This window comes from Lupinus angustifolius, chromosome LG03 (assembly GCF_001865875.1).
Source record: "Lupinus angustifolius cultivar Tanjil chromosome LG03, LupAngTanjil_v1.0, whole genome shotgun sequence".
In the NCBI taxonomy this organism is placed as follows: Eukaryota; Viridiplantae; Streptophyta; class Magnoliopsida; order Fabales; family Fabaceae; genus Lupinus; species Lupinus angustifolius.
Window position 1 is genome coordinate 5,369,518 of NC_032011.1, and position 13,176 is coordinate 5,382,693.

The following is a 13,176-nucleotide window of genomic DNA, read 5'->3' on the forward strand; positions in this document are numbered from 1 at the left end:
TAAAGTCTGTTTTTGGGACCCCATTGGTCATCATTTTTCTGAATATTTTTTTCTACTTTCTGTGTGAAAGCAGTTGTTGACTAGACTACTCATTGACATAGTAGAAAAAAGATTAAAGGGTCTACCAAATTATATTTTTTTATGTACATTTAAGATTTAAGATGAAAGCTAATTAACAATCATAAAAATAATTTAATCTGTTATAAGAGAAATTTTTAAGATGAATGGTTGAAATAATACTGCTAAAATTTATTATTTTATCACAGGAGATTTTACGACATTATTGTACAAAAATTTGTGGAAGTATGCAATTTTGGTGAGAAACTTTATTACTAAAAGTATTTTTTTGTAATATCAATGGTATTTTTTTCACCTTTTTGGGTAAGGAACTAATCATTTTTTGGGTTCGTAGCTGCCTCTCTCAACAAGTGTCACTCACAGGAACCAAACTCTAAACTTTAAGGATCGAACGTAGCTTTACACCACTAAACCAACATGCTTATTAAAATATTAAATTAAAGAAAAAAGAAAGAATCAGATTGGTCTAGTCCACAAAATAAAAGTTAATGTGATAAGGAATTAATTCTAAATTAATAACTTGAAGTTTATTGCATACTCAAGAAGATAGCTCATATATAATTAATGAGAATAAAATGTCTGTTTATATTAGAAGATAATTTTTCTTCTTAAATTTAATCATTATTTGATATGCATTTTATTCTTTTTTTATAATATATTTTAAAATAAAAATTTCTAGAGAGAAAGGAAATAAAACACATATTAAATTATGAATGGATCTAAAGTATCTGCAAATTGGTATATCGTTTTATATATATATATATATATATATAATTAAAAGTTAATTATTGATCACATAATAGTTATATGCATGTATTTTAATCATTCAATCAAGATCTATTGGTTCATATTAAGTGTTCTCATTACTCGTATATTGTATTGTAGTTGTGTTGTAAATTTTCCTTTCTTTGTAAGCATATATATGGATATTGATTTGCATTTGCAAAGAATTTTCCCCTCATATGGCAAAGTTTTCTTCCTTTATTTATTGTAAGAATGAATTTTGGGAGGAAAACAAGTCACGGCTTCGCTGTCAAAAGTCATAAACAACTATAAGAGCTAATAAAGTCAGCAGTGGTCAAATCAGATGACCCACAAAAGAAGCCTCTCTTTTTCCGGATACACGAGGAAATATGAGTTGCATGTTAGCAGTGTCATTCTTCCTTCTTATTATTAAGGATTTAAGAATGTTTTCTTTGTTGTTTGTTTGTTGCTGTTTTTTTAATTCTTGAGATGTATGTGGATCCTTCCTTCGAGGCACATAATTCATGTTGAACCAACATAATTGTTGAGATTGAGATTTGAGAAGGTGAGCTGTAATAATGATGAGATATCTTTATTAATGGGTTAACATTTTCATGGAAAAAAAAGCGCAAGTGAGTTTAACAGTACACATTAACCCAAATTTAAAATATGAATTTATCTACTTGTATGTTATTTAATTCATTCATTTTTATAATATTAGACCTCTATTTCATTAATCTAACTCAGTTGGAATACTGAACAATTACTTCTGAATGACCGGAGTTTTTCCCAAATTTGAGGAGGTTCATAATGAAGTCATGTGAAGACAACACAATTTCTGAATAACCCATTTTTTTTTTTTTAATTTTGTGTAGGGATGCTTAGCTAGATAATGAATATTTTAACAACTTCAGAGTGTTCCATTTTTTTAAAAATTGAACCCACTCATAAGTTATGTAGACTAATACAACTTCTCAATGATACAATAATCAAATTTATTTGGAGTAATGTGTTGAATGTTGAACAGATGCTTCTTCAAAATTGAAGGATACAATACCTCATGAAATGATCTATTACCTTTTATATGCACCGTTGATTTGTACAATACATGCAACATTCCTTTCATAAAATATTTTTGGCTTGTTATTCACAATTAACAATCTCCATGTTTCTTTAATATGTTGGATCAATTGCAAAATCTCCCAATAGTTTTATGAGGTAAACATTAGGGATAAGAATGTGTCGAGTAAGGTTTGTCCGTTATCTGATCTTAGTTGTTGATCAAGTTATTTTTTTTGAATCTGTATCTAAACTGTAGGTTAACCTGACCCTAAATATCTACAAAAACAGTTTTTTAAACTCAAACTCGGACTTAGACCCGATTAAATATAATACATTTCCATTTTAGATAAAATCTTCTCAATACTATTTATTATTATAAATATTTAATTTGATATATGAAATGATATATATGCAAATAAATTTTGTTACTCATATATATATATATATATATCATTAAAAGACTATAAAATCAATGACATATGAAATGATGTAACAAATCATTTATATAAGTGTGTCATAAATAACTAACAAGCACAATTAAAAATTATATCAATATACAAGACATAATTTAATTTGAGTTAAAGAAATGTTTACTCTGCTCAAATAGAAATTATGAGTTACTAAGATGAATTAGGTAGGATCGTTTTTCTTCTTTACTCAATCTTAAATATTGATTAGATCTAACTTTTGAACTCAAACTTAATCTTATCTCAATAAAAATTTGCATCAAATCATGATAAGGCTACTATGGTCCAGCTCACCCCTAATAGTCATGATTGGTTGCTTAATAAATCATCATGAAGTGGTGATACCATCACATATAAAGATATAACATGTGTTCAACCAAGATTCATAGATGAGAAATGAGTTGAGATCCTCTCCGGTATTTGAGAGTTTAATATTAAGTCTTGATTTTAACACATGGCATCAAAAAAGACTAAAGGACTAGATTTATTATTTTTTGAATTAAATAAATTAAAAAGTATATACTTATCTCATGATAAAGATACCCAACTTCAGCTTACACTTCTGACTCCGATTTCAATCTCTTAGATTATAACAAACCCATATTAGACATCAAGTGAAGGTAACAATAATATTCTTTCACCCTGGATAAACCGGATGGATACCCACATGGAAACGTTCAATTTTTGGTTAGCCAAGTCCGAACGATATTTACTATAGGATTCATTAATGCATCTCTGACTCACCACTAATACATCTCTGACTCTCCATTTATGCATCGTTGACATTCCATCTGCTACGCCGTCTGCAAATTCTACATATCCCCCGACAGATCGACAATAGCAGACTTGCAGGGTGGTTAAGGACATCCTAATATACGCCTACCATACTCCTATAGTACATACTGAACTACAACCAACCAATGACCAGATGTCACGTAAACCATCCCAAACTCTATAAGTAGAGAACTCTCACACATGAAGTATCATTATTATCACACTCTCACATTTATTACTTGCATTCATTACTCATTGCTCCCATCTCTCTCATATTTACTCTCAACCACTCTCATTAAGTCTCATACTGATTTGATCATCAGAAAATCTTTTCAGGTACCTCCACCGGTCGATTCAAGCTCCGTTTCGACCAATCTCCATAGGCAATCTACTCAATCGGGTTCTCAGTTCTGGTGACTTCCGATCAACATCAAAGAACACTAGCATCATCTATGGCTTACCTACACCATGGTGACCACCCAAAACCAAACACAACCTCTTAGTCAAATAGAGCCAACTACCACCAACATGCCTCCCAACCACCACACTTCATCCATTGACCATCCAACACTCGTACAACCATCTCAACAAGCCAGTTAAAGCCACCATCCAAACCCTATCCTAGAACCACCCACTATTCAAAAACTTCTACAAATTATCCAAACTCAAGGCCAAACCATCCAACAAAAAGTCCAACTACTAGCCAAGCTCCGTCAACAAAAGCCTGAATCAAGCAATAGACCCTGACGACTAGTTGCCAATGAGCATTATGTGGACTCCACAGAAGAATCTCGGCCTATACCCACAACCCCCTAAACACAAAAACTACACACACAAACCACTCATCAGACTATATTCCCTCGGGGGCCAATCACCCCTTCACTGAGACAATTATGTCATCTCCCTTACCTAAACACTTGACCCTCCCAGGCAACATTGATCAGTATGATGGAACGTCCGACCCACAAGACCACATGGACATCTTCAAGGTGACTACACTTTTTTATAGGGCGATTGACCCTATAATGTGCCAGGCTTCCCCCTTACCCTGAAACACGCTGCCCTGCAATGATTTACTCGGTTGCCGCCAAACAACATAAATCAATGGACCATCTTGGCCGACAGATTCAATGTCCGATTTACGGCGAGCAAGGAACATCTCAGGTCTTTGTACACCTTATCTGGTATTCAGTAAGGACAACACGAAAACCTCCGCACATACCTGGATCAGTTCAATATAGAGGCCATGAAGGTTCGCACCTTAAGTCCCGATATGGCGGTGCATATCTTGGTCACAAGCATGCAAGATGGTCTTTTTAGACAAGAATTGGTCAAAAATTCTGACCTTACGATGGAAGACCTCCGATCAAAGGCTCAACAATTCATTAACCTAGAAGAAATTCATCCCACTCGACCATCTTCTGACCGCATCACATATGACCACCCCTCACAAGAAACCAAACGAAAAAAATTCCATGATCCTCCCAAAGATAACCCACCATAACCACCTAAAAAATCCCAATACACTACCTACACTCCACTTAATGCCAGTCGCTCTAAGATTTTACAAGAAGTCATGGCCACCCACCTTGTCCAACTGCCCAAACCAAACCCAAGCAGAAAATTGGGAGCCCAGGATTGATCTAAGTACTGTGATTTACACAAAATATTTGGGCATATAACGGAGGACTATACTCAACTCTGAGACACAATAGAAGATTTGATACAAGCTCGCCACTTGCAACATATCATCTCCAGGGTAACCCGCCGGGAACAATCACCGCCATCACATCGACCCAGTCCTTGAAAGTGATATTCCCCTCCAAAAAGTCTATGGGAATGCCCTCCAAACAAGGACCGGGTAGACACGTATTGTTCCAACAACTAGCGACAAAGGAGCCCAGACGATATTAATACCATCTCTAGAGGTTTCGCTGTATGGGGCACTTGAAGAGCGACTTAAAAAAGGTATGTTTGGGAAGTAATGCCATCCAGCACCAGAAACACCCGCCAACAAGGCGAAAATATAATTTCACCCCAATCTCATTTAACGACCGTGATTACAAAGGTGTCATCCGAGGCCATAAGGATCCCACAGTCATTATAGCTAAGCTGAACAAGAAGAAAGTCAAAAGACTTTTCGTCGACTAGAGTAGTTCAATGGACATCATGTTCCAGGATTTGTTAGAAATAATGGAGCTGAATGACCGATATATGTTACCATATAATGACCAGTTGGTGGGCTTCACTGGTCAGAGTATTACCCCACGAGGGTACGTGGATGTCTGGTGGACTATCGACGAACAACCTTTGACACAAACAATTCAAGCGAAGTTCTTGGTCATTGATTGTAAATATGCTTACAACACCATTCTTGGCTGACCAACCTTATATCGGCTTGAAGCAGTGGTCTCCACACCACACTTATGTATGAAATTATTATCCTCCGCTCTTCGAGTATGCACAGTTAAAAGAGATCAACATAGTACTAGGAGCTGCTACCATATGAGCCTCTAGCCAAGTCAGTCCATAAGGAAAGGACCACCCCTAACCAAACGACAAAGAGGCGTCCATTTAGTTGAATTGGACGCTAGAGCGGGTGAAGGAGACTTCTGACCTCAACCATAAGGGGAAATATTTCTTTGCAACTCGAGCCAAAGAAGGACAACCTGGTTTACATTAGTAACACCCTCTCAAAAATCGAGGCTGGTTAACTTCTTGAAAGCCAACAAAGACCTTTTTGCTTGGTCTGATACCGACATGCTAGAAATTGACCCTTCAATCATTTGCCATCGATTAACCACCCATCCCGGAGCCAAACCAATCACACAAAAAAAGAAAAAAATGGGCATTAAGAGAACAATAGAGGTTACTCGTAATGTCTCTAAATTTCTTGAAGCTGGTTTCGTCCATGAAATTTATTACACCACTTGGTTAGCAAATGTGGTGTTGGTCAAAAATTCATTCGGGAAATGGCGGATGTGTGTCGACTATACGGACTTGAACATGCTGTGTCCTAAGGATCCATGTCCCCTTCCAAACATCAATCATCTAGTAGACAACTCCTCTGGTTACCAATATCTATCGTTCATGGATGCCTACTCCGGCCATGAACCCACCAGATAAAGATAAAATTGTCTTCATCACCAGTAAGGCATCATACTGTTATACTGTCGTGTCGTATGGGTTGAAGAATGCAGGAGCCACCTATCAAAGAATGATGAATAAGGTGTTTGAAGACCAGGTCGGGCTATATATGGAAGTATACATAGATGACATGATCGCTAAAATTTTCCTGATGAGGATCATGTCTCTATCCTTGAAAACATATTTAGGCAGTTGCACAAATACAACATGCGACTCAAGCCACAAAAATGCACCTTTGGGGTGGAAGTCGGGAAATTCCTCGGTGTCCTATTGACCAGTCGGGGAATAGAAGCAAATCCTACCAAGTGTCAAGCTTTCATAGATATGTGGAGCCCTCGCTCAATAAAGGAGGTCTAATAGTTGAATGGGCGGCTGACAGCCTTGTCCAGATTTCTTCCCGCAGCCGCCAAGCATTTTCTTCCACTTTTTCAGCTGCTCAAGAAAAGCAAAAAGTTTGATTGGTCAGATGATTGTGAAAATGCCTTCCAAGTCTTCAAATAATACATGGCTACACCTTTAGTCCTTACAAAACCAGAGTTAAGAGAAACATCATATATCTACTTCGCCGTAGCTGATGAGGTTGTGGCAACCACTCTGATCCATGAAAATGCAGAAGGTCAGAACCTCGTCTATTTCACAAGCAAGGGGTTATAAGGTCCCGATCTCATATATCAGAAATTAGAAAATGTGGCCTATGCCCTCTTAATGGAAATAAGATGGTTGTGATACTATTTTCAATCCCACCATATGGTGGTAAGAACCAATCATCTTATCCGACATATCCTACATAAACTAGAGTTGGTCAGACGAATGATCTCCTGGTCCATTGAGCTTTCACAATTCCACATCTGGCACAAGCCTAGGACAACCATCAAAAGTCAGGTCTTCTCAAATTTCGTTGTTGATTTGACCACTTAACTGGATAATTCAGGTCAGACATGGGCGATCTATATAGACGGGTCGTCCAATCCCATGTATAGTGGAACTGGAGTCTTGTTAGATAATGGTCGTGATATAACTATGGAACACTCATTGACCTTCAGCTTCACCAACTCAAACAATCAGGTTGAGTATGAAGCATGCATAGTTGGTCTACAAATAGCCAGATAGGTCGGCGGAGAAAAAATAACTATTTGTAGCAACTCCCAATTGGTCGTCTCATAAATAATGGGTACTTACCAAACAAAAGACACACTGCTGGGTGAGTACCTGACAAAAGGTTAAGGAGCTAATAGCCAAGTTTGAGGAGGCCTCCAACCAGCATGTCCCTAGAGAACAGAATGTTCGGGCAGATAAACTCTCCAAATTAGCCAGCATAAAAAGCCCAGAGAGTAACAAGTTGGTAATTCTTGGAACCATCCTGCAGCCCAACATCATGACCATCAAACAGATACCCATCCCGGATGATTGGATCGATCTTATCATTAAATACTTAGAACAAGGTGATCTCCCGGGTGACCAGAAAGAAAGACAAAGGTTCCTCCGGCATAGCCCCTGGTACACATTGGCGCAAGGCTCTTTATGTCACTGGGGCTTTTATGCCTCAATGCTCAAATGCCTCGGCCCTGATAATACACAATATATGCTCCAAGAGATCCACGAAAGAAGTGGTGGTCACCATCTCGGGCGACCTCTCTAGCAAAGAAGGTACTAAGGGTGGGCTATTACTGGCCAACCATGGAGAAAGACGCCTCTAAGATAACAAAAAATGCATACCATGCCAATTATTCGCCGACCATGACAAGGCACCTCCCAAAGAGTTGACAACCAGCAGCCCATACTACCAGTAGCTAGCATTTACTTATGCTCTAGTGATATGTATTTGTTTCATCTTTGGAACATCAATCTTTTTTAAAGTATTTTATCTTGTATTACTCACATTCTCATACTTTTCGTCATTCAGACGATCTTATAACACTGATAATCAATTATGCCAAAGGTTAATGGATTATTCCTAGTTACAGTAGCTAAAAGAATTATGACTTCTGATATCGATAATCGATTACCAGACTAAGTAATCGATTATGTCCATCGATTATGGAGATTTTAGAATATTCATAATCAATTATGTTACATCTTAATCGATTATTCCTAGTTATAGTAGCTACAAGATTCTGATTTTTGATATCGATAATCGATTATGTTACATGTTAATCGATTATTCCTAGTTATAATAGCTACAAGATTCTGATTTTAGATATCGATAATCGATTATGTAAAAGGGTTAATCGATTGCTCCTAGTTACAGTAGATACAAGATTCTAATTTTTGATATCGATAATCGATTATCAACCATAGTAATCGATTATGACCATCAGACACATGATTTTAGAATATGGAAAATCGAATATCTCAAGGGATAGTCGATCCTTCATAGTTACAGTTATCCGAGTAATGTTCATCCATGGATAACCACAACATTACTCCACACATAGACCTAACTTAAACGATATGACTTAGGAGATCATAAGTACTAATCCTAACAGACAGACAATTGTTTAAGTATTGAATTTCTTACTACCAAGATAACTCCAAACCTTTGAGGTAGTTTAGGATGTTCATATGTCATATTCTAACACCACTATGTCATGATGTATTCTCTCTCACCTTAGAGTGTCGCGTAAGTGCGAAACGAGTATGCTGCCTAACTTCGGAAGCTTCGAAAATAACCACAAGAACAAATCAGTATGTTTGCGGGTTAAAATTCTTACATGATAACCCTTAGGTAAAGACATATTTTAATCTATCATAAAATCAATCACTTTCATCCATTTGGTTCAAGATTACATATTCTTGAACCATCATTTGTCATCGAAAGTCTTGTTTAAGAAAACAATCCTTTTTAAAATAAGGCTTTAACAAAGCTTGTACTTTTAACTTTAACACAAATTAATATTTTCATGAAGATTTTTTAAGTCATATTCACCAATTTAAGGAAGTTACTTAACTAAAGTCAACACTTTAAATCAAGATCTCTTAAGTTAAACTTACCACTTTAAAGTAAGCGAAATCAAATAGATTCAATACTTTTGAACAGTACAACTTTATGGTCATTTCAACATATTGCATTCTAAATCAATCACAAGGGTTGATAGTGTTGATCTTATTCATAAAAATAATATTTTAAAATTAAGACATTTTATGTTAAAGTTACCACTTTAAAGTAAGCTAACTAAAGTAGATTCAACAAAACTCTATGGCCATCTCAACACATTTCATTCTAAAGTAACCACAAGGGTTGATAGTGTTGATCACATAATCAAGAACAACATATCAAAAGTTAACATTTTAAATCAAGATCTCTTAAGTTAAAATTACCACTTTAAAGTAAGTTAACTTAAGTTGATTGAATAAAAATCTATGGTCATCTCAACATATTTCATTCTAAAGCAACCACAAGGGTTGATAGTGTTGATCACATAATCAAGAACAACATATCAAAAGTTAACATTTTAAATCAAGATCTCTTAGGTTAAACTTACCACTTTAAAGTAAGCTAACTTAAGTTGGTTTCATAAAACTCTATCGCCATCTCAACATATAACATTCTAAAGCAACCACAAGGGTTGATAGTGTTGATCACATAATCAAGAACAATATATTAAAAGATGATAACTGTCTAATGGTGTAGGTGTGAGAGATTGAGAAAACAAGAAGAGAAATACCTTGAAATCTCTTAGAAGTGCTTAGAATGCAAAGTGAGAAAGTGAGGAAAAAATGTGTTCTACCTCAAGGCCAAGGAGTTTCTATTATAAAGGGGGAAATCAGATTTGGGGGAAGATCAAAGTGGTTCCCCAAAATCATGATGGTGTAAGGAGTTGATGAGTAATTTAGGGGATTATGTAAGTGATTGTACTTTTGCTTATTCAACAAGCAAGCTTGAATCGTGAATGGGTGACATGACCTATGTGATGAAACATCGTGATTAAAACCATGCCTGAGTATTGTCGGTTAAAACTTGGCTGGAGATTAAAAATCTCCCGATTTAGGGTTACGTTTAAAACGTTGAAACTTGGATTTCAGAGTGAAAAATATCTAGAGATGAGTTATGGACAAACTTGATGTCTATTTTGATTTGAAATAATATTTCTAAGCTAATGGTGCAATCGGAATTCAATTACGAGTTATGGAACTCAAAAATCACATTTGTGCCGAATTTAGAGTGAATTTGGGCCCGAAAGAGGCTCAAAGACTTTCCGTCTCAGAAAATTATGAAAATTTACCATAAATTAGGAAATCACAATACAACACTAAAACTCAACTGTGGTTTATCCCAAATCAATATCGATTAATTTCTAAAATTAATCGATTTTCAATTAAATAATTAATAAAACGAGTACAAAAAATCACAGTGTTACAATCCTCCCCAACTTATAAGATTTTTGTCTTCCAGGTTTAAGCATACCTATTAATAAAATAGATAGGGGTAGGACTCCTTCACGTTGTTCTCGATTTCTCAAGTCGCATTTTTTCCATTTGTTTGGCTCCAGATAACTTTAACTAATGCAATCTCCTTGCCTCACAACATTTTCACACTTCAATCAGCAATTCTCGAGGACCTAGTTTCAAAAATAAGATTATCCTTTAGCTGGATTGAATTGAGTTCAATGATATGTGACATGTCACTAATGTATTTTCTAAGTTGGGACACATGGAAGACATTATGTAGGTTTGACAATAAAGAGGGCAAGGCTATTTGGTAAGCTACTGGTCCGACTATTTTATGGATTTGGTAAGGACCTATAAACTTAAGGGTAAGCTTACGGGCTTTAAGCACTCTGCCAATGCCAGTTGCTGGAACCACCCTCATGAAGACATGATCTTCTTCTTCAAAACTGAAAGGGTTCCTCCTTTTATCAATGTAGCTCTTCTGTCTCATCTTAGCTGCCTTCATGTTTTCCCTTATCATTCTAATATTTTGTCAAGTTTGTGTTGTGTGAACTGTCTATTCCAATAAAATACCTCATCCAACAAGCTTGAATCGTTAATTGGTGACGTGACCTATGCGATGAAACATCGTGATTAAAACCATGCCAGAGTATTGTCGGTTAAAACTTGGCTGGAGATTAAAAATCTCCCGATTTAAGGTTACGTTTAAAATGTTGAAACTTGGATTTCGGAGTGAAAAATATCTAGAGATGAGTTATGGACAAACTTGATGTCTATTTTGACTTGAAATAATATTTCTAAGCTAATGGTGCAATCAGAATTCAATTACGAGTTATGTAACTCAAAAATCACATTTGTGCCGAATTTAGAGTAAATTTGGGCCCGAAAGAGGCTCAAAGACTTTTCGTCTCAGAAAATTATGAAAAATTACCACAAATTAGGAAATCACAATACAACACTAAAACTCAATTGTGGTTTATCCTACATCAACATCGATTAATTTCTAAAATTAATCGCTTGTCAATTAAATAATTAATAAAACGAGCACAAAAAATCACAGTGTTACAATCCTTCCCAACTTATAAGATTTTTGTCCTCCAGAATTAAAAATACGTATTAATAAAATAGATAGGGGTAGGACTCCTTCATGCTGTTTTCGTTTTCCCAAGTCGCATTTTTTCCATTTGTTTGGCTCCAGATAACTTTAACTAATGCAATCTCCTTGCCTCACAACATTTTCACACTTCGATCAGCAATTCTCGAGGGCATAGTTTCAAAAATAAGATTATCCTTTAGCTAGATTGAATTAGGTTCAATAATAAGTGACATGTCACTAATGTATTTTCTAAGTTGGGACACATGGAAGACATTATGTAGGTTTGACAATAAAGGGGGCAAAACTATTTGGTAAGCTACTGGTCCGACTATTGTATGGATTTGGTAAGGACCTATAAACTTAAGGGTAAGCTTACGGGCTTTAAGCACTCTGCCAATGCCAGTTGCTGGAACCACCCTCATGAAGACATGATCTTCTTCTTCAAAACTGAAAGGGTTCCTCCTTTTATCAAAGTAGCTCTTCTGCCTCATCTTAGCTGCCTTCATGTCTTCCCTAATCATTCTAATATTTTGTCAAGTTTGTGTTTTGTGAACTGTCTAATCCAATAGAATACCTCATCCAGGAATACAGGGGACTCGTCTCACCTAGACTCTTCCTCAAGGCTTTTGCCGACGCATCACCGCCATCGTCGTCCCTCTTAACATCTCGGGGCTCATTCATCTCCCATAACTTTCCTCTCCACTACTTCATTGTTCATAATGAGTATGCACATTAACCAAAGTTAGTCGATTAAATCTTTTAATCATTATTTATATTTACATGATCGGCCCAGCCTAAGACATCTCCCAAAGGAATGCTTCTTGTAGGACCCGATCTTACATCATAACATAAAAGATGAATAATATCCTCACCACTATGAACAATCGCTGAATCACCCTCGATGGCCCAACACTTCACACTTCACTCTCACACTCTTCCATTTTCAAAATTTGCAAAGAGAATGTGAATCATCTCTTCATCTTTTCTCTCATTTTCTCATTTGCTCATTCCATCTTCAATCCTTGATCTCTCAACATTCAACCAATGGATGTTGATGAGATTTAAGTATGTTGATGAGATTTAAGTATGTTGTTCGTGAGCATGTCAAGAACATATTCAACCGTTGAAATTTTCTAAAACGCTTTCTAACTCATTTTCTCCTCAAAACCGAAAATGGTGATGTTCTTGAACTTATGAAAATATTTTGTTGAAACCATGAAAAACTTGTGTTAATGGAGTTGTTAAAATGTTGTATTACATGAATTTTTGTTGTTTGAGCCAAAGGGGATGATGATGAAATCAAAGGAACCTTTAGGAAGTGTTTTGGAAAAATGAGAATGTATCTATTTCTAGTGGTTTTTAGCCTTAAACCATGGTTTGGAACAAGTTGCAAAACATACACTTTTGTTAAAAAGGATG